Below are 16,277 nucleotides of genomic sequence, written 5' to 3' on the forward strand. Positions count from 1 at the left end.
GGCGTATTGTACGGCCCACATATTGTTGTCCACATGGGCAAATTAAAAGATAAATCAAATTTCTAGTAAAACAATGAATAAAATCATTAATATCAAACTCATTGCCATTTTGTTTGCTCTTGAATTTATTAATACCCATTAAGGTCTTATTTTTGCTATATTTACAGCCTGTACATTTGCCACAGGAATAGAAACCCTTTCTATCGTTCATAAAGTGTTTCTGTGCATTTTTTTCCGGTTGTTTATGAGTTAGAATAAGATTAAAATTGGGGGCACCCCTAAAAGTTATAAAAGGTTTGTGTGGTATGATTTTAACCAACTCTGTATCTTCTTTAAATAGATGCCAATGCCTATTAATTATCTTCTTGACATTCCTATGTGCAATATTAAAATCAAATACTAAGGGTACATTATCATGGTTTTTACTTTCGACACTATGAACCTCTTTTCTTTTAATAAGATCATCTTGATTTAAATTAACGGTTCTCTCACATGCATCAATAACTAAACTTTCAGGATATTTTTTTTCCTGACACTATGCTAAAAACACATTATATGGCCTCTCCTCTTAAACAAGAGTGAAAACTCACCTTTATTCCAGCACCGCACTAATCTGCTGGCGGTGGCTCCACATTCTTGGCAGGCATCATCAGAATTGATATGTCTCTATGCACCATTAAAAAGCCTGTAGAACATGCTATAGCCACTAGAACCACTACATTAAGCTGTAGTTGTTCTGGTGCCTATAGTGTCCCTTTAGTTAATGAAAAACACTGTAGAGTGCTGCCCGCTTCCTGCGGACCAGGGACAGGACCTGGAATATATGGACATATATAGACCTCAAGTAGAGAACACCTAGTTTTTATATATAGATATGACCCAAGATATACATCGACTCTAGTGGCTGTTTAAGGGCTGTGCTCTATGTGAACCCTATACACTCTCCATGCGTTGCAGGCACTGCACACTCCCCCACACACCGCCCGCATTGACTTTCAAAGCAGACATTCTGGGGCACAGTAAACAGCAACTAATGGCAGAATAGAAGCGCTGCTTCCTCCGGATTGGTCCATGGATTGGTCCAGCCATAGCACTGCTCACAATTGGCTGTAACCGCTGCCAATCAAAGCTTACATTTGGGCGGGATCAAAGAAATCAAGCAGGCTGCTGCATCCCAGCCCAGAGGGAGGGAATCCAGAGCGGTAGTTTACTCACTGTAAAACATAGAGAGCTGGGAGCAGCTTGACAGCCATACATACACACACATATACAGAGAGCTGGACAGCATACTGACTGCAAACACCTTACAAGCAATTCCACAACACCAGAGAATACTCTGCAATATAAACACAGATATACAAAGAGCTCTGCTGGGCCTGCAGCACCCAACAGTAATACACCGAGCTCTGCAGGACCTGCAAAACATAAACTGCAATACACACCGCTCTGCAGGAGCTGCAACATAAACACACGACTACACAGAGCTCTGCATGACCTGCTAAACAGAAACAGGAATACACAGAGCTCTGCAGGAGCTGCAATATATACATATATAAACAGGAATACACACAGTTCTGCAGGATCTGCAACTTATTTTTACAGCAATTTGCAGCGCTGCAATAATTGCTGCACCTTTTGAATCCAGGTCTGCAACCTTGGTTGCCTGGCAGCACAAATGCAGTAGCCCAGGACCTTCTGCAGTAGCCCTGTAGGTAAGTGTTTATCTTTCCCTCCATTTTACACATTTTCAATATGACCTAGTTTTAAAATAGAATTGTATTTGTTTACAGTTCTTAAATGGAACTAATTCTTAACTAGGCTATACAGAGCCTTGCAACAACTTCAAATGGGCACATGCATCGTGATGATGCACAATAAACAGAATAGGAGACATTTCCTAAAACAGTTTAGTTTAAAACCTCATGGTCAATTCAGTCCTGTGTGTGTGTTGTTTTCTGAGTCATTCATCACAAGCATCTTTCTTAGTTCATTCAAAAACATCTTGCTTGACATGTTTTCATGTCCTTTTTAGTAGTAACAGGAAATCTTGTTGAAACTTTCCTGTTTACACAAAGCTGTAGTTCTATGACTCATTGAGATCTGTATTAATGGGCCAAGCTAGTTATAACCCCCCAAAATGCTTTTAAATTAAAACTATCAAACCCTCAACTTTAAGGTTTCAATTGGATTAACTTTATGCTGCTTGTGCGTAGGCTGTAAAAGGGTATTTTGCAATAATGTTTCTGTAGACCATTGTAAAATGGTATATCAAGAGTATGCGTTTCGAATAATTACCTATTTATCGTCAAAATGCTCTATTTATAGGAACTCTGTCCCTGTGGAGGCTAGTCCATAGGGGTAGGGAAGGGCTCCCACCAGTTTTTGTTGCAAAAAATAATTTATTGGCCTTGTAAGAACTTTTGACAATGTGTCTGTCGTGATGTCCATTGCATTGACAATACATAACTTATTAGAGCAATAACATTAAACACACTAAACCCCCCACAAAAAAGATTGTAAATGGATATAATGGCCATAGCTTTAAAAATATTAAAACCAATAAAACCAAAATTGAATAAACCTTAAAATAACTTTAAAACCAAGTTTAAAATAATACAGTCCTTCAGATTATCATGCCACTGCCAAAATTGTCAGCAACCTTATCCATTTATTTAAAGGTATACTGTAGTGTTATGAATGCAAACCTGTACACTATAGCTCCCCCACCGCTAATAAAGCGTTAAAAACCCATAATATACTTACCCGATCCCAGCGTTGGAGTCCCTCGACACTGGGTTGGTGCTCCTTCTCTGACGTCTTCTGACAAAGGGACCTAATGTGTGAATGCATTGGGCCCTCCCCATAGGAAAGCATTGAATCAATGCTTTCCTATGGGGTTCTCTGAAGCTGAATGTCCTCATGCAGAACGTCAAGTCACCTAGCAAGCAAGAAGCGCCTCTAGTGGCTGGCTAGTTGACAGCCACTAGAGACGCTGTCTTAGTGCTGCAATATAAACATTGCAGTTACTCTAAAACTGCAATGTTTAACATTGCAGCAGTAAGAGCAATAGAGACTCTGTACCCAGACCACTTTAATGAGCTAAAGTGGTCTGGTTGCCTATAGTGATCATTTAAAAACCTACAACAGATAATTGGGAGAGTGGGTGGGATGCTTGTCCTGGAAAGTTGAGAGAAGAGGTTAAGCCTGCCAAAAAATGCTGACTTATACATCACTAGAGTACTGCACGCACTTGAAAAACACTAGCCAATCAAATTATTGCTTTTTCACACCATTTTTGCTACTAACCACCCTATATTCCCACCCCCTTTTTTTTTTTTCTTTTTTTTTTTTTTTCTTCTTCTACCTAATATACCTGACCTATCTGACAGTTACCGTTCTGGCTATATTACAAGCGCTTTGCAAAACGGTCTAGTAGAAGTGCTCATTCCTGCTGGCCTCCAATGTTAAAATTCTAGAGGCTGTGCTATGTCTCTGCCTTGCCCAATACCAGGGATTGGCTTAGTGCTCTCACCTGATGCTCCCAGGCTATCACTGCCTGCTACCATTGGTATGACTTGAAGCAGAGCTTAGCTCTGCCTCTGCCATTTCGACCTTGGAGGTTGGGCTGCAGGCTGTTGGGGACTGAGCATCTATACTAAATTGTGAGTAACGCGTTTAGCTGTAGCACCCACAGACTCCAAACACCACAACCACGTCAATCTGTTGAAATTATTATGGTTCCTACAGTGCTACAGTATCCCTTTAACATTCTGTACATATTGGACAATAATAATTGCCCCAAAATGCACTAGGACAAGGATTTTACTCCTACACATAGCAAAGTTATTTCTGCAATAACTGCATTGAGTGAATGAATCTTTTATCAAGTAAATGTGCCGAAAACCTTTAAACTGTAAGTTTCGTACCGATTCTAGTTCCCCCCCCCTTTTTTTTTTTTTTTTTTTTTACTCCAGCTCCCATTTCTCATCTTTATTCTGTTGCCTTTAATGTATTTGCGAGGTTACTTCTTATCTCAGTAGATCGTTGAAACCACTTGACTCTATTTCCGTTTTTATCCTCTGAGTGTTTCAATCCAAGCCAAGTCAAGGTTCCACTAACAGAATTGCTGTTGCGTCTTGTGAGGTGTCTTTGTTTTATGAAATCCATTCATATAAATTATTATACCGAAGTGTCTAATGAAGTATAAATGTGTGAGACCAGTTGTTAGAATACAAGCCACTAATAATAAAAATGTATTTAGGAACCCGTAATACTACTTTAAATATCAGAATGATCGACGCAGAATGAAGGATAATTTTCACAATAGAGGTGCTAGTTCACCTGATTTATTACGTGACTGGCAAAGTCTCAATATGTGACACCCATGCTGCAGGTGCTGAATATATAATTACTTTGTCATCTAAATTAGAAACTAATACCCTGCAAGGAATCTTTTAAAGCGTTATTTGAATGATTTTGTCTGTAGGAGGGAGGGGCAGTGGTTTGTATCTTTGGTCTGTATGGGTTGATTTTTAAGATTTTTAAAGGGTTACTCTAAGCCAGAGGTTTCCAAATTGTTTTCCAGTGGAACCATTTGACCTGGTGTATTAGGGATCGACAGATTATCGGTCTAGCCAATATTATCAGCTGATATTTGGTATTTTCTGCAATATCGATATCTGCCAATAAAGATACCGATATTGCCGATAATACATACCTGGACCGCCGGGTCCATGAGAAGCCTGGCGTTCTGGGGGGGGGGGCCCGCAGCAAGCGCTTACTTACCTTCCCAGCAGCTCCCTTCAGTGGCCCTGTGTAAATCTTGCCAGTCCCGCTGGCCACGAGATTTACACAGGGGAGCCGAAGGGAGCTGCTAGGAAGGTAAGGGCTTGCTGCGGGCCCCCTTTGCACAGTCCGTGCCACCGGACACGAGGGAATGCCATATCCCCCACTTCCTGGCCAAGTAAGAAGCAAGGAGGGGGGGGGACTAAAAAAAAGGTATTTTTTTTTTTTAAATTAATAAAAAATGCCCCCCTCCTCCCCTATTTTACACAAATTACAGACCTACAGAAACACACACACTCTACATTATATTCGCACTACACAAACACACGCACTCTGCATTCATTATATACACACACTACACAAACACTATGCATTCATCATATACACACACACTACACAAGCACACATTACATAAACACACACACTGCATTCATTATATACACACTCTGCATCCACTACACACACACACACTACAGAAAAACACACAGCTCCCCTGTCTAAACACACTGCACCCACTACATGTGGCATGTATATTTTGTGCATTTACCTTTAGAAATAGTTTATTTTTTCAAAATGGTAAATGTACAGAATATCGGTAAGCTATCGGCCTGAAAGTTCACAGATTATCTGTATCTGCTCTAAAAAAAAAAATCAATATCGGTCGATCCCTATAGTGTATCAACCTTGTGGAACGCCATAGCATAAACCTTTCTATTAATAGAGCGTAATGTTTTCCTTTTTGGCAAATTTTGTTTGTTTTTTGGAATTTTCATAATGGGATATGTTTGTAATGTTTGCATGTAGTGTTTGCTTTTAAGTGCGGAAGTACTTTTTTGTGTAGAGTTGGTATTTAAGCGTTTGTATATAATTTTAGTGTTCAGGGGTGTTTTTGTATGTCATGTTTGTGTGCAGGAGTGCGTGTTGTGTTGGTGTCTGATTGCTGGGATGTCTGCACACGCATGCTTACACAAATATACATACACATTACCAAGCAGAAACCCACTGACACATACACCGTTGTATACGCACTGACACAGATGCACACACTGGCACGTACAAACACAGTTACACACACCTTGACACACACAGACAAACACTGGCACAAAGATACATGGTGGCACATACACAAATAAATACACTGACACACAGATGCACAAACTGGCAGATATACACATACACATACACACACACACACACACACACACTGACAGGTACACTGACACATACACACACCATGCCTGACCTCGGCAAGTATCCTGACTATTCTTTGGTACGTTAAGTCCAGCCATTCTAAGACCCAGTAAGACGTTACCTTTTAGTCCTATGTGTGATGCTCCACTCCCTGGCCACAGATAAAGGCAGGGAGGGGGGAATAAAATTGTGTGTGTGTGTGTGTATATGTGTGTGTGTATATATATATATATATATAATTATATATAAAAAAAAAAAATATTCCTGTTGTCTCACTGCTCAATTCTCTGCCATTTAGGAGTTAAATTACTTTCTTTATACAGCCCTAGGCACACCACCCTGCATGTGACTTACACAGCCTTCCTAAACACTTCCTGTAAACAATCATCTAATGTTTACACTTCCTTAATTGCAAATTCTGTTTTATTTGTATTTTATCTCCTACTCTGTTAATAGCTTGCTAGACCCAGCAGGTTCTCCTGTATGTGATTAAAGTAAAATTTACAGAGCAGGAGAAAACACTTTTACACCAAGTCACGTCTGATTTAAAATAAAGCCATTTTGTTTTAATGCAGGTTGTCGGTCACAACCAAGGGAAGTTGTGGCTAGGGCTGCATATACAGAAACAAAAATGTTTTAAATCCTAAATGGCATATAATTGAGCAGTGAAACTTCAGAGGCACGAGCTATACACTAAAACTGCTTCTTTAACCCTTTAACCCCTTAAGGACCAAACTTCTGGAATAAAAGGGAATCATGACATGTCACACATGTCATGTGTCCTTAAGGGGTTAAGGACCAAACTTCTGGAATAAAAGGGAATCGTGACGTGTCACACATGTCATGTGTCCTTAAGGGGTTAAGCTAAAGTTGTTTTAGGGACTACAGTGTCCCTTTAAAAAAAAAAAAAAAAATCCTCTGGGGGCTTACCACAGACCTCCGAAAGTAACTCCTAGAGATAGGGAGCAGGACTGCCCACGTGGAGAAATCGATGGACGATTTTGCAGTGGCTCATAATAGCCTTGCGGACAAGATAAAAGAGCCGGAGACCTCATTAAAAACCCCAAAACGTAAAGTAGCAGACCTGAAAGATAGATTCAGAAGGAACAACCTCTGTTTCAGGGGACTACCTGAATCAGTTCAGAACACAGAATTGAATAAATACCTGACCAACCTGTTTCAGGAATTAGTCTCCGCTACCTATCCTGACCTCCTAGTGATCGACAGAACTCACCGCCTGTGCAGCCCCAGCCAACTACCTACTACGACCGTGATGGATGTTATCGCACGCATTCATTTCTAGCACGTGAAAGAGCGCATCACGAAGGTCTGTAGGAACGCAACCCTTCCCGAGCCATACTCCAACATCAAATTCTTTGCGAACCCATCGGCCACCACGCTGCAGTTTAGGAAATCGATGTCCTTGGTCACAACCACTCTCAGATCCAACAACATTGGCTACTGATGGGGATATCTGGCGAAGCTGCTGATACAGAAACAAGAAGTGGTCCATGCCGTGGCGACAGAAACTGAAGGCCTGCACAAGTTACAGGACTAAGTCCCCTGGCATCCTCGCTGGCTAAAGTCCCCAGACGGACGCCGGAATGGACTCACTCCTAAGGGCAGAAAGCCCTCGCCTGTAGGGTATCGTATAGAACTATCTGGATAAGATAAGTAGATTAAACCAAAATATAAGCCTTAATGGCTCACCTCCATATGGTTCCAATAATACCTAGTATCCTCTTCACTCAGGAAATCACTACTGGATACTGACTTTAATAAGCAATTAGCATGGTCAAGTCCAGTGGTTAGAGTGTAAACCATAGGTAACTGTCAGATAGCTGACATAGGTATCAGAGAAGGGTCACTAAAAAGTCTGTCATGTTGGCGAATACCGAATGGCTATTAATTGACACCAGTACACATAGAGCCTATACTGTTACGGCTGTGGATAGCTGGTTAAATCAAAGAAGCCCAAAAACGGTATTGGGGGTAGCATGCAACTGCACCTAAGAATCGTTGCTACTACACTATAGTGCTAACCTATACATGGTTACAATAGCTAAGAAAGATGAGTTCAGCATGCTTTCCAAATGTTACCCCATATCACCCAGAGGAATACCCTCTATAGACTCCAATATAAAATAGTGACCCAACAGAAAAGGAGGTGAAAGAAATAGTTAAAATGCCTCCATGTGCAGAACCATACTTAGAATGTTGGTTGCCTGCACATGGTGATAGATAGCTTAAGTGAGAAAAACGTGTACGTGAGAAAAGAGCCCAAAGAGCCCGACGCGCGTTTCGGTGCTTGCTTAGATGCACCTTCGTCAGGGGCTGACTGGAGACTAGTCCCTAGTCTCCTTTTATATGTTGTCAGATACTTGAGCCTCTAAGCAATGTCCAATCAAAAAGCCGGTAGTCTGTTCATTCCGGCGCCAAAACCCCACGTGGTGGTATGTTAATGAGCTACCTTCCGCCATCCAATCCAGTGTCTATGTTAATCTATCCCGGTTTCAGACCGCATTAACCACCTCAGTGCCGGGTGAGTTCCCAGGCACACAGGTGTATATGAGGGGTGGAACTGTTGTAGCTGTCAGACCTAGCTACAGTAAATATTATAACTTACACATCGCATCTCTGGGATCTAATACGGCTCCGTGGCTTCGGTATACGCCGTGATGATACAAGTCATGTATCGTTTACACTGTTGCTGAAAGTCATAGCCGACGATGACAGTGTTATTTCACGATTTTGTATACAATAAAAATAGAAATTCGTCGCATTGCCTGAGTGACGAATGGTCCGCTAGGAAGAGGATATGGATTGTTGGGAATAGCATTTCATAATTATGCTGATGATGGTTCACATCTCTTGGGGTATCAGTTAGCAAGGTACCATGGATTGCTCACTAGGTATAGGAGTCGTGTTGAGCCCTCCCGAATGTATTAACCATCTCGGTGCCGAGTGGGTTCCCAGGTACCCAGGTGTATACGAGGGGTCAGATATGGCTTCAGTGACTCTCCAAGTTCCGGAGCACATCTCTGAAGTCTAATAGGGCTTTGTTGCTTCGGTATATCCCGTGTGAATTAAATAGTTATGCATTGGTAACATTGTTGCTGAAAATTGTAACAGTATTTACTGTTTTTGTTCTTGTTTAAATACAATTAATTTATGAATGAATTGGTGTAACTTAGAGAGATTCCGCTAAGAGTCCAACTATAAGTAGGGCTAGCATGTACCAATGCCAATTTAATCAAAATTCATTTACTACGAGATGTGATGTGAGTTGTTACATGGCCTGATTGACCTAGAGTCAGCCAGGACGAGGATATAGGTTATCGGGGATAGTTAGCATTATCACTATGACAGTATACTCCTCATCCTTGCTGTCATATTTATGCTAATACTTGGGTTTAGAATGCCATTCAAAGCCTGTGTGGAGTTGGATGGTATGGAGGATAGATATTTACGCGAAAGTGGGGTTTCTTATAGTTCTATTTATAGGGACATGCCAGTTGTGGGTGTTAGAGGCACAGTGGTTATGGTAGAACGTATATACATATTTACAAAATTTACAATATATACAGATTACACTTTAATAATAATTTATATTATTAAGGCATGCTCTAAATGGAAATAGGCGATAGATTAGAGGTTACATGGTTTAGAGTGAAGTGCACATTTAGTTCGTTAAAATACGAAGCTAGTGCTCTTCCGACAATTGTTCACATATCAAATGAAAGGGGTATAGGAGAAGCCTTCGTTTAGGCCATTGGGAGATAGGGTTTTAAGTGTAAAGATCCAATAGCTCTCTCGTTGTAGTAATTTGACGTCTATGTCTCCCTTTCTAGGTCCTAATTTGATTTTTTTCGATACCATGAAAACGTAGGCCCTGTGCTGAGCCATCGTGTCTTAGTTTAAGATGTCGAGAGATGACCGTATCAATTTGTCTAGAGGGGTTTACAGAGTTAACATGCTCCAGAATTATTTTTTTAAAAGGTCTAAAGGTCTTGCCCACATATTTTAGATTGCAACTGCAGGTTAGAAGATAGATCAAACCTGTTGTTTGACAGTTAAAGAAGGTATTGGTCATATGTGTTTGTGTGTTGGTTGAATCCGAGAAGATTTCGGATGTATTTACAGGCTTTACATCTACCACATTGAAAAGTGCCGGTTGCTGGAGTCCTTAGCCATGTGTTTTCTACTTTTGGTAGTGAGAGATGGCTTGGTACCAGTAGGTCCTTCAAGTTGCGACTCCTTCTGGCTGTAAGTGATACATGTGAGGTTAGAACCTCTTTTAGATGTTGATCTTGATATATCAAAGGCCAATACCTTTCTAATATCCGTTTTACAGGGTCCCATCCAGTATCAAAAGTGCCAATGCATCTAATCAGGTTTTGTGTCGTGTCTTTAGTGGTATTGTCCTCTAAGAGAGTTAATCTATCAGTCATTAGTGCTCTTTTATAGGCGGTTTTAAGGCATCTATTGGAGTAACCCTTCGCCTTAAACTGTAGCCTCAATGACTTAGCTTTAATTTTGAACTCATCCATAGTGGAGCAGTTACGTCTAACGCGAAGGTATTGTCCTACTGGTATCCCATATTTCAGAGGTCCAGGGTGATGGCTTTGCCAGTTCAGGAAACTGTTGGTGGCTGTGGGTTTCTTAAAAAGGGGTGGTAGAAATATGGTGTTCATCATCTGTGGTTTTTAAGGTTAGGTCCAAAAAATTAATTTGTTTACCACCCACCTCGTGTGTCAGTCTGAGGTTCAAGTTGTTGGTATTTAGTGCTTTTACGAACTCCTCAAAACGTTCTATTGAGCCTGTCCACACAATCAGCACATCATCTATGTAGCGTTTCCATAGTTTAATACATTCGTGATATTCCGAGAACTGCTGGCTAAACACGATGTTTTCCTCCCACCACCCCAGGTGGAGGTTCGCATAGGAGGGGGCGCAAGTCGTCCCCATAGCAGTTGCTCTCACCTGGTGGTAGTGGGTACCTTCAAAGAGGAAATAATTGTGCGTAAGGATAAATTGTAGGAGTTGTAGTACAAATTGGTTATGGTCACCCAGAGATGTATCTCGTGTCTGGAGAAAGTATTGAACATTGTTTAGGCCTGTTTCATGAGGGATGGAGATGTAGAGTCCTTCTACGTCCAAGCTGCACAGCTTTGCCCCAGTAGGTAGTGTCAGACTGTTTAGTGCTTTCAGTGTTTGTTTAGTGTCTCTTGGGTATGAGGGGAGAATTTTGACAAGTCCACTTAAAATACGTTCCACATAGACACTGCAGTTCTGGGTGAGATTGTTATTACCAGATACTATCGGTCTCCCAGTAAGTATTTCCTGTTGCTTGTGTATCTTCGGTAATGCATAGAAGGTGGCTATGGTAGGTTTCTTGTTAAGCATAAATTTGTGTTCATCTATGCTTATGAGTTTACTCTGAAAAGCCTGATCAAGAATATTCTTTAGATCTAACAGGAAACTATTGGTAGGGTCTGCGGCCAGTGCTACATATGTATCCTTGTCGTCCAGTAATCTGTGTACCATTTTAACGTATTCCGTCCTATCAAGAATTACCAGGTTGCCTCCTTTATCGGATGGTTTTATGATTATTGTATCCTTCCTTCTTAGTTTGGCTAGTGCTCTGGTCTCTTGAGTGCTCAGATTACTGGACTGGGGTCTTGGTTGTACCTCGTTGTCCATTGTCTCTATTTCTTTACAGGACAGTTCAACAAATAGATCGATATACTTATATTCTGGTATATACGGAGTGAATTTGCTTTTTGGTTTCAGGTTAGTGAATGGAGCTAACTGTGCACTGGAGGGATCGTTGCTGTTAAGTAGTTCCACTAGATTGTCTAGCAAATTCATATCCCTTTCTTCTAGGCCTAGTCTTATTGCTTGCTTAGTTTTTTGTATACAATGATACTTATGTAAGGCTAGCTTTCTAGCGAACAAATGGATGTCCTTAATCCAGTTAAATTTGTTGAACTTAGGTGTGGGGACAAATGATAGGCCTTTTTTCAAAAGCTGAGTTTCTGTAGTAGTAAGCTGATAGGAGGAAAGGTTGATAATTTGACTCTCTTAGGTCAGTATGCTTTCCTCCATTGGAACCCTCTTGTGGATCTGCTCCTCGTATTTCTTTGAGGTCTTGTATCCTGGTTGGCTCTGTCTAAAAAATTAATTCCCTTCTTTAAGATACTCTTGGGGTTAGATTCTGACAGAGTGGTAGAGCTATCAGAGCTAAGTTCAGGTTCAGAGCCACTAGTGTCGTATTCAGAGGTGGAAAATTGGTCAAACTCCACCCTTCTGTTCTGTCTAGATCTCTGGTAAACGTTACCTGTCTGAAAGTCTTTCGTGTCACGTATAAACTTAGAATGTTTACGGGTTTTAATTGAGGATTGAAACCTATCCAGTTGGTTTTTTAGTTTAATCTCCAGCTGTTCAAAGCTGTTTTCTGTTTTAAAGGTTTCAATTTTTTCCAACTCTTCATCTACTTCTTTATTGATCTTTTCTAATCTTAATTTTTCCGATCTACACAAAATATCCATGAACTTTCTGGAACATGTACTTGCTGCCTCTTCCCACTCCTTGATATATTCAGTCCCTTCTATATGTGGTCCAGGGATATTTTGGACTCTAAGTCCCCTAGGTATTAGCTCTTTGCTTATGTATCTTTCAAGTGAGGCGACTTCCCACCCTGCTTTAATTTGTTGTTTAAAGAGATATGTCAGGTGGTTAAATGCAGAGTTGATATTTGTATGTGTGACACTTTCATTGAGGTGTCCCTCAGAAAATACTGAATCAATGTCTGTGTACCATGCTTCCTTAATAGTTTTATCGTATAGAAATCCAGCCATATTAGAGCAATGCCTTCAAGGTGATGGGTATTGAAACCGTTATTTACAATAATAACTAGAAAAATTCCGCTTGTGATGATGGGTCAAAAACAATTGGCACCACCTCACTAGTGGAAGAACACCTTAGTGGACACTCCAGGGGTGTCCTGGGGCTTAACCCCTTTAGGTCAAGAGAAAAAAATTATAATACTCAGATGGCTGGAGTAATCCAGACTAGCTGAGTATAGTCCTGGAGAGAAAATCAATAGATAAATAAATAGATAAATAGATAATTTAATAGATCAATCAATAAATCAATAACTATATAATGTGGATACAGTGTAATCTGGATAAGATAAGTAGATTAAACCAAAATATAAGCCTTAATGGCTCACCTCCATATGGTTCCAATAATACCTAGTATCCTCTTCACTCAGGAAATCACTACTGGATACTGACTTTAATAAGCAATTAGCATGGTCAAGTCCAGTGGTTAGAGTGTAAACCATAGGTAACTGTCAGATAGCTGACATAGGTATCAGAGAAGGGTCACTAAAAAGTCTGTCATGTTGGCGAATACCGAATGGCTATTAATTGACACCAGTACACATAGAGCCTATACTGTTACGGCTGTGGATAGCTGGTTAAATCAAAGAAGCCCAAAAACGGTATTGGGGGTAGCATGCAACTGCACCTAAGAATCGTTGCTACTACACTATAGTGCTAACCTATACATGGTTACAATAGCTAAGAAAGATGAGTTCAGCATGCTTTCCAAATGTTACCCCATATCACCCAGAGGAATACCCTCTATAGACTCCAATATAAAATAGTGACCCAACAGAAAAGGAAGTGAAAGAAATAGCTTCTTTGATTTAACCAGCTATCCACAGCCGTAACAGTATAGGCTCTATGTGTACTGGTGTCAATTAATAGCCATTCGGTATTCGCCAACATGACAGACTTTTTAGTGACCCTTCTCTGATACCTATGTCAGCTATCTGACAGTTACCTATGGTTTACACTCTAACCACTGGACTTGACCATGCTAATTGCTTATTAAAGTCAGTATCCAGTAGTGATTTCCTGAGTGAAGAGGATACTAGGTATTATTGGAACCATATGGAGGTGAGCCATTAAGGCTTATATTTTGGTTTAATCTACTTATCTTATCCAGATTACACTGTATCCACATTATATAGTTATTGATTTATTGATTGATCTATTAAATTATCTATTTATCTATTTATTTATTTATCTATTGATTTTCTCTCCAGGACTATACTCAGCTAGTCTGGATTACTCCAGCCATCTGAGTATTATCATTTTTTTCTCTTGACCTAAAGGGGTTAAGCCCCAGGACACCCCTGGAGTGTCCACTAAGGTGTTCTTCCACTAGTGAGGAGTGCCAATTGTTTTGGACCCATCATCACAAGCGGAATTTTTCTAGTTATTATCGTATAGAACTGCAAATTATATGTCCTTGCCTGTGAGATGTTCCAATGTTTATACAGGTGATACTCGAAAAAATAGAATATCGTGCAAAAGTTCATTTATTTCAGTAATGCAACGTAAAAGGGGAAACTAATATATGAGATGCATTACATGCAAAGCAATATAGTTCAAGCTGTGATTTGTCATAAGAGCGATGATTATGGCTTACAGCTCATGAAAACCCAAAATCCACAATCTCAGTAAATTAGAATATTGTGAAAATGTGCAAGGAGTTTTGTTTATTTTATTTGAAATGAACTTTTTCACGATATTCACATTTTTTGAGTATCACCTGTATTTCTATTTGGTTTTACATGGTTTAGACCAGTGATGGCGAACCTTTTTGAGCCCGAGTGCCCAAACCGCAATACATGCCAACTTTTTTTTCCTTAAAGTGCCAATACTGAGGTTTAAGTTTAGAAAAAACAACTCGTAATGTTGTCCGAACTAATTAACAACTTTTGTTTTAAAAGAACACAACAGCAGAGAGTTCAATAATACACATTTTAAATAATGAAATAAATAGATAAAATTATGCTTATATTTATTAGTATCTCCAACAAATGCAATACATACACACAGAGACTGCTGAATACATACACAGTCTGCTGAATATACACACACACGACTGCTGAATACAGAGACTGCTGAATACATACACAGTCTGCTGAATATACACACACGACTGCTGAATACAGAGACTGCTGAATACACACACACAGTCTGCTGAATACACATACATACAGACTGCCGAGTACACACAGACTGCCGAGTACACACACACACACACACACACACACACACACAGACTGCCGAGTACACACACACACACACAGACTGCCGAGTACACACACACACACACAGACTGCCGAGTACACACACACACACACAGACTGCCGAGTACACACACACACACACACAGACTGCCGAGTACACACACACACACACAGACTGCCGAGTACACACACACACACACACAGACTGCCGAGTACACACACACACACACAGACTGCCGAGTACACACACACACACAGACTGCCGAGTACACACACACACACAGACTGCCGAGTACACACACACACACACACACACACACACACACACACAGACTGCCGAGTACACACACACACACACAGACTGCCGAGTACACACACACACACACACACACACACACACACACAGACTGCCGAGTACACACACACACACACACACACACACACACACACACACAGACTGCCGAGTACACACACACACACACACACACAGACTGCCGAGTACACACACACACACAGACTGCCGAGTACACACACACACACACACACACACACAAACACAGACTGCCGAGTACACACACACACACACAGACTGCCGAGTACACACACACACACACACAGACTGCCGAGTACACACACACACACACACAGACTGCCGAGTACACACACACACACACACACAGACTGCCGAGTACACACACACACACACACAGACTGCCGAGTACACACACACACACAGACTGCCGAGTACACACACACACACACACAGACTGCCGAGTACACACACACACACACACAGACTGCCGAGTACACACACACACACACACAGACTGCCGAGTACACACACACACACACACACAGACTGCCGAGTACACACACACACACACACAGACTGCCGAGTACACACACACACACACACAGACTGCCGAGTACACACACACACACACAGACTGCCGAGTACACACACACACACAGACTGCCGAGTACACACACACACACACACAGACTGCCGAGTACACACACACACACACACAGACTGCCGAGTACACACACACACACACAGACTGCCGAGTACACACACACACACACACAGACACAGACTGCCGAGTACACACACACACACACACACACACACACAGACTGCCGAGTACACACACACACAGACTGCCGAGTACACACACACACACACACACAC

The 16,277-nt window shown here is 41.1% G+C and overlaps 1 protein-coding gene across 2 annotated transcripts in view; it reads left to right on the forward strand.

The window, feature by feature from the left end:
* The first annotated feature begins 1,168 nt into the window (after nt 1–1,168).
* The window catches only part of BPGM (bisphosphoglycerate mutase), a 56,364-nt gene continuing 41,255 nt past the window's right edge, over nt 1,169–16,277 (forward strand). The window contains exon 1 of one of the 2 annotated variants that reach the window (XM_063447825.1): nt 1,169–1,712. The gene's annotated coding sequence lies outside the window, so the exon portion shown is untranslated. The remainder of the gene's footprint in view (nt 1,713–16,277) is intronic. The other variant, XM_063447826.1, reaches the window with a different exon arrangement.

This window comes from Pelobates fuscus, chromosome 3, assembly GCF_036172605.1.
Source record: "Pelobates fuscus isolate aPelFus1 chromosome 3, aPelFus1.pri, whole genome shotgun sequence".
NCBI lineage: Eukaryota > Metazoa > Chordata > Amphibia > Anura > Pelobatidae > Pelobates > Pelobates fuscus.